Here is an 11,250-nt window from a genome sequence, read left to right on the forward strand (position 1 = left end):
AAAAGTAAATCTTACAGCCATCCTCATAACCATATCTCAGATACTGACTGTATTAGCATTGTAGCTGCAACAACCCCATGGTCTGCAACTCAAAGTGGTCCAAGCCTCAGTTCATCAAAACAGAAATCAACCCAAGCAAAGCAGTTGGCAGGTTGCTCACATGCTGCATCACACCAACTCCTTTCCGACAGACACACTGCTCAGCAGACAAGCCAGACTCCAGGTGTGCATTGCACTGCATAACCAGCTGATTACACAGCACTTACCTGTATCTAACAAAAATCTGCTCCCCAGTAAACTAAGGCGACTCAAGCATTCATTCCCACTGTATGTAAAGCCATCTCAGAAACTCAAAGTCACCAAACTTCAAAGCATCAGGCTCCTTTTCACCACACACCACAATAGCAAAAGGCACAGTAAATACTCCTCGTGGGGACAACCCCCGCCAAGTTTCACATGGAACATAGTCCCTACCTTAAAAGGGAGTTAGGATCTACAATTTCTGCAGTGACAGTATTACACACTTATATGCTAATATGTTTCCAGAAGCAATTTTAAAGCACAGAAGTGGTTTTTTTCTCCTCTTACTGCACTGCAGCAAAGCAATATGGCAGCTGTTTAATAGCACATAACAAAATTGCAGGACTGCTCATGAAAGAAAAAATAATCTTCAGGGGAGGGAGATTTAAGTAGGTAGAATGCAATTACCTAAATTGAAATTTGCTGGTTAATGACCTCGTGCTTGGAAAAATTGCTACATGGCCCTTAACTATCAGAGCGTCCATTTTAAGTCTCATTGACAGCACTTCTGTAACAGTGATCACGAAGCTCTAGCCTAGTAAAAAGTCAATGAGAAGATTAATAGGCATTTAATTAATACCCTATCTTTCTGCTGAATCTTCAGGAAATGCCAGGGGTTGACCTTTGACAGTGACTCAGCCTGCCCCTGCTTAGCTTAAGCACAATGGAGATCCAATACCTCAGTATAACAAGAATTAAAGACTTCAGACAAGGAAAAAGCAGGTAAGCATATCAATCCTTAGAAGACACAATTTGACTTTCACAGAAGCATCTTTTATAAAGGGTCTCATTCCTAGCCAGGGCTGAGGCCACAGCAAGGGATCTGCCACGAGGCCATGAAAAAAGTATCCTTTCTCTGGTGCTGTTAAAAAAAAAAAAAAAAAAAAAAAAAAAAAAAAAAAAAAAAAAAAAAAAAAAAAAAAAAAAAAAAAAAAAAAAAAAAAAAAAAAAAAAAAAAAAAAAAAAAAAAAAAAAAAAAAAAAAAAAAAAAGTGTGATGCCAAGAACATATGATAACCTGCAAGTAGCCTTCAGGGTGCAGAAACAAACCCACATCTTAAAAAAAAAAAAAAATTATGGGAATTACTTATTGCATGATTCATTCCAAATGAGGACCACAAGGGGTTAAGGGGAAATCAAAGGAAGACCTGAATCCCCTCCTCTCAGTCTCCATTTGTCATACAATCTCCTAACTTCATGCAGCTGAGCTGAAATCTCAGGTCTGAAACTATGCTTTCAAACTGTTTCCAGCATCCCCACCATTGACCTTCCCCCCCTGGTATCACAGGTAGCCAAGTGTAACATTATCAGCAGGTGATCAAATGTGGGTTTTCCCTTCTTGCTATAGTTCATAATAGGAAAAACTCCTTTTCTGAGTTAAAGAGCACACATGTCTGAGGATTAGAACAGAAGCATCATTTAAACACTAAAATGGCTATATAGTGTCCAACTCCTTGAATAACATCTCCAACAACTTAAAATCAAACTCCTTGCAAAATATCAAACTGGAGGGAATATTCTGACTGACATTTTCCCACATAACCTCCTTCCCCAACTCAAGGGCAAATCTTCATCCCAAACCCAAGTTACTACTTGCCTTTGATTTCCCAAACCTAATCTTTTTGTTCGGACACAAATGTCTTGTGCTTTACTCTGAGCCCATTGCATACTGAGACAAGATTCCCAGGACGTAATAACTAGCACAGACACACAGTGAGACAGACAGTGATAGAAATGCAATGCATAATTCAATACAAAATTTTAAAATTTTATGGAGCAGCCAGTAGAAAGGAAAGCATAAAATTTAAATCTCCAGTGTGTTCTCAGCCATAACCTGGTTTTGAGATTGAAACACCTCTTTAAGGACTTTTGAACTTTAAGACAAGAGCTTTGAGCTCAAATACAAACCTTGACCTACACTTGAAATCAAAACAAATCTCCAGATTCATCAACCATCTAAGATCATCTGTTACTGCTGACACCTCAAGACTTCAGCCAAGGTTCAGCTCTTGAAGCTGAAAATACTCTTAGAGTTTTGCTAGTCTCTGTTTTGTGCCCAGGCACTCAGATTTAATCTAGAAGCCAACGCATCAAAACCAGAACAAGCAACCTTATCAATAACACCCACCTAATCAGGAACTAAGAAACTTCCAGGTAGAAAGCACCATCACTTAAGATTTCTGGTCAGAAAAAGAATCACATAAAACTTCAGACCAACCTCTCTACTGACTCATCTTCTCCACTTTCTCCCCACCACGAATGGTTCCACAGTCCAAAGAACAGCAAATGCTCTCCACCTGGTCTTCATATGGCATCAGGCTGAGGAGCCACAGAGGCCGCTGCTCTCTCGGCAGGCTCAGGGCTAATGAACCATGCAGGTGGCCAACATTTGTAGTGATGAGTTGCAAGGGGCCTCCCTGCAATCAAGGCACTGAGTATGAATGGTGGCACATGTATGTGACTGCTGAGCCATGGAAAGGGAGGATGTGCTTATGTTCTAGGGATCTCTCACAGGGTGTATGGAGCTCAGCATCAAACTCTGAATAGATTCTCCCATTTGTTCCTGGTCAGACATTACAACAAGACGCTGGCAGGACAGTGACGTGCTAGATGGAAAGGCAAAGGATTGCCTAGGTATCCCTCCAGTCGAGGTACAGGAGGAAGGGTGGTTCCCTCACCAAGGGCAAGATGATCTCTCACTAAAGCTTGTACGCTCAGACACCTCTGCCATTCATGGCAGTCTTTGACAAGCTCCAGGGCTAGCAATTCCTACTCTGTCCATGGCAAAAAGGGAGCTGTAAAGGGAGAGAACAGGCCTTTCCAATATTCCTCTCTTCACATCTCCATTCTCCTCTCACCCTGTCCCTTGTGCCTGGGACTGTCAGCAGCTCTCTTTAAAGTCCCTTCTTTCATAATGAGTTTCTTTTGATCACACACTAAACCAGCAGACGTTCTGTTTAAATGCAACTGATGAACGAACAAAAAAGGCCGTTAAATATGTAGGAAATGTCATTCCTTACCTGCCAGGTGCCCTGGAAGGGCAGTGTGAAGACAGGATGGGGCAGGAGGGACCCAGAGGTGGGGAGGGAGAAGGGGCAGCTCAGAAAGGATATGGGTTGCACACCATTTTGATGCACCAGCTCCGTGGGCTGGTGGTCTGTTTCAAGCAGAAGAAAACAACTGGGGCCAAATCAGGGTAGGGGACATCAGGATCCGGCGGGGAGGTGACTTCTTCATCCTCACCCAGCTCTGGGGAGGATGGCGGCTGCTCCGGTGGTGTTTGTTGTTCCGAGATCCCCAGATCCACAGGCTCCAGTGGGCAGATGGCAGAAGTGTGAGGGGGCTGTGGGCCTGCAGGCCAGGTGGAAGGAGGCTGGGGAACGTACTCTGCCATCCCGCCACAAGTGAGAACTCCTGGAAAGAAGGGGAGAAAGGGAAATTAAATCCCATGAGGAATCAACAGCAAAAGCACAGCACATCCATGCCCTATTAGAGAGTCTAGAGCAGGGAAGAGCTGCAGGACTGACAGCTCTGACAAATGATAAAACACATTTGCACGTTGTGCTGAAGCAATTTTAAGTGAAACCCTTTTCTGCCAGTTGCTCTCTCCATCAAGATTCCTCTGGCTAGTCCTCTCCATCACTAACTGTTTAAACCATCCTTGTAGTCCCTAAGACACCCTGTCATGCTGCTGCACCATCTCATAGGATGGTGCCAGCTCTTTTGGAGACAGCCTGAGCACCTTAATGGAGCACTGTGTTTTGAGTGGCATTGCCCCATCCTGACACAACAGAGCCACCTTGCCCTCACAGTCCCTCACATGGTCCTACCAAGCCCAGGTTCAGCTCCGCTGCCCCAGCTCTCCCATCCAAGGGCACGCTGGGCTGGCCCCTGTGTCACACCACTGCACGGGCTCCTTCAGACTGACACTGACAAATGCATGCCAAACCCATACACAACAGTCACCCACTCAAACAGGGTAATGCAAGCCAGAAGTAGGATTACATGTAAGCACCCTTCCCCAGAGTTTGTTGAGCTCTCTAGTGCTGGGGCAGTGGAAACACCATGAACACACGAAACCATGGCAGAAGTTATTCTACTAAATGGAATGGTCAGAGGTGCTCTGGATGGCCACAGGAAGAACAGGTCTCAGACTCAGTGGCACCCTGTGCTGGCTTTGGCTGGGGTAGAGTTAATTTTCTTCTTAGTAGCTAGTGTGGTGCAGTGTTTTAGATTTATGCCAGAAACAGTATTGATTAAGGGCTTTTCTTTTTCTCATATCACTGTGCCACCTGGTAGGCCAGCAGTGCACAAGAAGCTGGGAAGGGACGCATCCAGGGGAGCTGGCCCTAAATGACCTAAGAGATACTCCATACAAAATGACATCATGATCAGCATGTAAAGCTGGAGGAAGAAGAAGGAAAGGGGGGAGCATTCAGAGTGATAAGAGTTTGTATTCCCAAATCAGTGTTAAGCGTGATGGAGCCCTGCTTTCCTGAAGATGACTGAACACCAGCCTGCCCAAGTGAAGTGATGAGTGAATTCCTTGTTTTGCTTCAATTGAGTGCATGACTTTTGCTTTATCTCATTTTTCTATCCTTTTACTCTTTTGATTCCCCCCTATTCCATCTGGGGGGCAATGAGGAAGCGGTTGTGTATGGCTTAGCTGCCAACTGGGGTTAAGCCACAACACAGCTGAGCACTGCAGAGCACCATGCTTTTGCTAAAGAACGTCCCTTTGCTGCCCGGGTGCACTTAACAGCAGTCTTGTTCTGGGAAAACACAAAGCCAAATGTTCCCAATTAAAGTACGGAGTGGAAGTTGCTTGTTGAAATGAGGGGAGTAAAATAAACTCCAAGGCCTGATTTTGGAAGGGTGTTACAGCAACAGTCTAAGGAAAGAGTGTTTGGCCAAGAACTGCCCACTTTCTTCCCTTCACTGCGTTGACTCAATCATCTGGAGTGCCCTTGCTACAAATACAGGTTTAAAAGCAACCAAGAGTCCTCAGGCACACTGCAATTCAGAAAGGAATGATCAGCAGCAGGAAAGAAAGTGTCTGTCCATGGCACAGAACTCATCTCCTTGCATACTGGCTGTACCAGAACCCAGACACTTGTCTCAGTTCTCTTCCCCTTAGTATCACAAAGCCTACACACACTGCTGTTGACATTGCTTTGCCTTGGAATGGCTGCACCCTTGACATTTCAGCTCCAGATGCTTTTGATGCCCGCACTGCTGGATCCATGATCTCCACCACTCTCTATAGCACACATCTGTCAGGCGCTCGCCAACCTTCCCACCTTGGGTTGTAGTGCATTGTCATTCCCAGCTGAGATCTCGAAAACTCTGCCTATCCATCCTGTTCTCTCAACCTCCTGCTTACACTTTGATCCAAAGCTTTGCTTGTTCTTCGAGGCTTGGTATTTGTCAGAAGAAAGAGCAGCAAGCACGGGGGTTTAAAAAGCAGACATAGTGTCCCTTGGGGGATAGCAGAGAGACTCTTTGAATTCATTATCTCGAAGACCAGAAGCTATTGGAAAGAAACAAGTAGTATGTCTCCTGACTGGCTTTTGGATGCTCTTCTTAATTTTTTAAGCCCTGTGAAAAAGTTGCCAGTGTATCCTTCTAACCACCCAGTGCCTCTGTTTTCTCTTCCACCAGGTTTTTGACTCTGGACACCCAGAGAGCTACTTGCACCCCTTTTTCCAGTCCCTGTTCCCACCAGCTCCCCATTGCCTGCTCTGAGCTGCTCCCTTGCTGGCTCCCAGGCTATTAACATGCAGTGGCTGAGCCCAGCTTCCCTCCCATAACAGTACAGAGGAGAAAGATTAGCAGGACAGCCAGGAGGAATTACTTATTACAGTGCTCAGAGCATGCACACTGACTAGGGCATAGCAATTCCAAACTGCGATGTACAAAGCTTCATAATTAACAGTACAATTGAGCAAAGGAATGAGAGAAACAACCTCATCAGCATTTCCCTGCTTTCCCTTCAAGCAAGCATCCAGGGCCTCTTCTCCATCTCCCCACTGCCAGATGCAGCTGGGACTTGGGGATGCTACTCTGCCCATGTCAAACACATATGCTCAAAGTGGGTAGTGGCTGCATCACGGACAGTTCATCACTCCAATTGGGCAGCTCAAATTGACTCATTAGAGGTTGTACGGACCCAGAGTCAGGTGAATCCCTTTGGAAGTCCTGAAGCTAAATACAGTCCTTGAATGACAGCTGCCCCAATGGAGTTGTGAGTAATACCCCTTACATTCCTGAGATTAAATCCCATTCTGCCTCCCAAAGCAGCCCCAAGGCTGTGATCATGAAGTATTTCCTACATTAAGCAGGATTAATATTCTGTGTCAAAAGAGAGAGAGGGGAAAATCAAGCAGTGGGGTACTTCAAAGCTCTTTATGCAGTCAACCCTCCCGCCTCAGTTTCAAAGAAGAATAGAGTGGCTTTACTGCCAGAGACAGGCCCAGGGTCCTCACCGCTACCATCTCAGATATGGAGGTTGGAATGAGCTATTTCCCCTGTTTTGGTCAGGCAATGCTGCTATTTTCTCTGGGATTGCAATCACTGGCCTTCCTATGCTGTAGCATTGCTTTGTAACTTGATTGGAGTCAGCCTGCTACAATATTTCAACCCAGGGAAGCCCTATTTAAATCAAAATCACCAAGAGGAAACAGTTTGGCACACACACACAGCTGCATACACAGAAAAACGTGCATCAATGGAGAGGGTTCCTACTCAGATAAAAGACAGTAATAGTGAGACCAGAGAAAATTAAAAATCTCCAGAACTTGCCTTTGGGATGCCTCTAACCTTCCCTTTGTGCAAGTGCACCTTACCGCGATGAGGGCAACACAAGAGGACAATTAAATGTTTTTGGGGTGGCTAAAAGCAGATTCGTCTCTCTCACTCCTTTGCTCAGACAAACCTAACTCCAGCTGGTTGGTGGCAGGCCAGACCCATCAGTGAAAATCAAATCCTCTCCACCTCAGATTTTCTGGCCAAATGCCCCCCAAATACACAAAAACATTCCCCTGCAAGTCACATACCACTGGAGGAGTGATGTTACACCAGCTGCAACTCCCTCCCAGGGGAAAGGAAGTTATTTGTGGGCTGGCAGCTCCTGCTTCTCTCTCTGCACAGCCTGTGCCAACACCTTCTGTGGAGCCAGGTCTCAAGTCTGCACCCCCTCCTCCCACCTCAGTCCATCTCCAAGGGCCATCCAAAACCACCACCAGCCCAAGCTGAGCACCCACTGGTCCTGCATCCGGCACACACACCTGCCCTGGACACGTGTTCTGGCAGGGAGCTCAGGGACTTGGCAAGCACAGGAGAAGCTGACAGCCTCTGGCTCAGCCTTTCCCCAAAAGCACCTGGTCCTGCCAGACTCTACTGAGGAGAAAGGGAAAAGGATGCTCTGAAATAACAAGCGAATTGTGGACTTAATAAGCAGTGGAAACTGGTTAGGAAAAAAAAGAGAAGATGTCACAATTCAAGAGAAGTGCTACAGATGAGGGGTGTCTGTCCCCAAAGGTCAGTGTCACCTCCTGGTATGCATTGCTCAGAGAGGTCCCTGCCCAGACATGCTCCTCTCCAGAGCTGCAACTGGCATCCCAGGCCTGTTAATGCCATGACCTGCCATCAGCAAGCCAGCCCAAGGTGTCCTGCAGGCATCGCACCCCAGCTGAAGCTTTCTGGCTCCTCCCTACTGCTTCTCAGCAGGGCTTTGTTCAGAGAGGGGACAAGGGCCACAGATGAGAGAGGGCTGATGGGACCTTTACAATGCTCATGCAGACCTTTCTGAACTATTGCTTCCTGACAGTGAAAGAGCCTTTTCCAGCCAGCCAGGAGAGGGAAATACCAGAGAGAGATCCCCAGAGTACCGTTCCAGTGCTGGAGGCAATCCACTCAGGGTCCAGTGGGATGATGGCTCCCCTCCCATGTGGAAGCATCCTCAGAGATCATCTTCCTCAGCACCATCCCTAACTCTGTATCCCTCACCAGCCTACACTGCCCTGGAGCAGTCCCTTCCTCCCTGCACGCTGTTCACAGAGGTAACACTGGAGTCAACACTGGAAATGAAAGTGCAGAGTGTAGTTCCTTTATGAGCAGACCTATGTACATATAGCACCTCCATCCTGAGGGCACACAAATCCTTTACAGACCATCCGTCACCATCAGTCACCCGTTACTCAGAAGCAGCAGGAAGCACCGCAGCCACGCTGTCCTGCTAACACCCTTGCAGAGGAGGGACAAAAATGACAAACTCCAGCTGGCATCACAGGGGAGGGCAAGACAGCCCCGTCAATCAGAGCAGCACCTGAGGCGCACGTATTTATTTATCATCTCCAAACATCCATCCTAAAGCCCACAAGCATCTTGCGGCACTGCTCTTGCGGCCAGCTTCGTACAGACCCAGACTTATTGAAGGAGGTCTCTGACTGCGTGGCATATTGATGAATGCACGTGGGTGACCCCGTTCGGTGGCTGGCTGTACCCGTGTGCCTCCCAGGGTGGTCTGCTGTACACGGCTGGGAGCCCCCACTTGTTTGTTGCTATAAATGGCAAGCGTTAGCTTTGATGCGTGTGTCTGGCTGTGGGGATGTGTTAGTCATACAGGTTTCACATTCTGAGCGTTTGTCATGGTACAGTATAATTAGTGGTACATGGCTCCCTCTGTGTTTGTGTTCATCTGGAATCGGCATGTTTCTCTGCCTGTTCATGTGAGGCAGCTCCTGTTCTCATCTGCTGGTGTGTATGGAGTTGTACAAGTGCCAGTAAGGAATAGGGTCACTTTTATTAGCAGATAATTTGAAAGGCCATCTTTTACATCTCCATCATCTCAGCACCTCCAAATGCAGAGGGACATGGCAGAAACAAAGCTGATGGTGTTTCAAATAGTGCCCAAATCCACTGCTCACAGGTGCTGGTGTGCCACCATCCATGGCCTGCACCAGAACCAGGGTCTCCCAGCTGCCCTGCCCTGGTCAAATGCCCTGTTGCCTATCAGCTGCATGCTGGTTGTTTGTTTGCCTTGTCTCTACACATGCTTTAACCTCTGCTAGATTTGCTCAAAAGCTTCACAGCCTCACCTTTTTCACCCTGGTGATTTTGTATCCCTCCTCCTGCTCGGGTCAGTGAGCAGAAAAATTCCTGCATCCCACTGGGCAGGGGAAGGAGCAATCCAGCCAGCACAGGACAAAATAAGCAAACTATTTGTCCTGAAACCTTGACAATACCCTGCCTTCAACCTGTACTGCAGGCAGCACTCCACAACTCTAGGAAGAGTAATCCCAGATCTCCTGAAGACTCCCATCCTCCTCATCAAAGCCATTGTCCACTCTATCACTTCCCTCTCATGTGGCTGGGATACCCCTATCCTATCCATGCCTCTGGTCCTTACCCCCAGCACAGCAAAGCAGGAATCTGCTTATGTTACTAAGAAACCTTTGGCCAAGCCTGAAGGAGATGTTGTGGAGACCAGCAAAGATGCTGCTGAGAGATGGAGAAAAGGTAATAACAGAAGAAAAAGAATAGGAGAAATATGGTCACTTTGGGTGTAGGAGGTACACCCAAGAGGAGAAGGAATTTTCCCACCTGGCCTTAACTATGTGGGGCGCTTGAGATCCAGAGGCGAGTCCTACTGAAGACCTTAGCCTTATCCCATTGCTCCCCAGAGAATGTGCTTACTTGTTTTCAACAAAACATTTCTGGTGTCTCAAATAAACAGAGACAAAAAGCCTCCTTTTTGAGGTGACTCCGCACTCTAACAGACCCATCTATGTGGAGATTCTGCCCTAGAGTCAGTGTTTTCTGTTTCAGACCTGCCCCACTCACTCCCTGTGGTCCTCCTTCATCTGCACTGCTCAGAGAGATGCTTCCTCCTCAGGCACACGAACACCTTTCACTTAAGTGGATTCCTGTCATGTCCTCTCACTTAAACCACCGCTTAGCCAAGCTACACATCTTTAGCACTTAATCCTTGCTCATAAATTAATCTCCCCAGCCTCGTGGTCCCTTCGTGCAGATCCGCACTGAAAGCCGCCTCTCGCCTACCAGGGCTCCGCCGATAATGATGTGCCAAGTGTCGCCTTCCCGCAGGGCTGGCTCCTGGGCCGGCCGCAGAGGCGAACTGCCATCGTGATGTCTCTGTTGCTGGCCCTGTCACGCTGCGAGTCCAAGTCTGATATGCCATCTACCGTCACACCTCGGCTTTGTGGCCCGTGCTGCCCCTTCCTCACCCCTCAGCAGAGGGGCCCCTTCCTCACTCCTCAGACCCCGTGTTTCAGCCTGCATTGCCCCCAGATACACTAGCTTGCATTTTTCCTAAGATTAATCTCATGAAGCTATTTTCTGCCCGTCTCTCTGACCTCACTGGTTCCCTTTGTGTTATTTGCTGCATCCCCACTGGTAGGCAAAAATCTGGTTTATCTTCATCCAGGAAAGTGATTAATGTGCTGTTTACTCCCTCCTCTAGATCAGCAATGGAGATGACAACTAAGATGGGTCAGATGAGGATGATGAAGAGAAAGATAGTCGAGTTGTAGGCTACTAGCAATGATGGCTTTGGGGCTGTCCTCATACCCTTAGACCTTGAGCCAGAATATGAAGCGCTTGCAGGAAAGGCAAAACATGCAAATACCTCAACTGTGCCTCCCAGAGAAGCCCACACTGGGAGAACAGAGCTTTTGGGAGCATCAAGAGTTCTATCTAACACCTCTCCTCTCCCTGTAATTTACTGCTCTCCCCTCCATCCCTCCAAAGGAAACAATCTGCATAAACCCAGCTACACATTTGGAGCAAACTAACTCTTAGCAAAAGCGAAAACAGGAGAGGCGATGTGGAGTGTGATGATGCCCCAGGCTCTGCCTCTAGAAAGGAGAGGGAATATGGGAAAGAAATGTAGCTGTGAAGATGGGAATCATCTAGAAGCAAAGAGGAGATA

The sequence above is a fragment of the Empidonax traillii genome, unplaced genomic scaffold (genome assembly GCF_003031625.1).
Source record: "Empidonax traillii isolate 1590-97213 ecotype Southwest subspecies unplaced genomic scaffold, ASM303162v1 scaffold55:size2822071, whole genome shotgun sequence".
Taxonomy (NCBI): domain Eukaryota; kingdom Metazoa; phylum Chordata; class Aves; order Passeriformes; family Tyrannidae; genus Empidonax; species Empidonax traillii.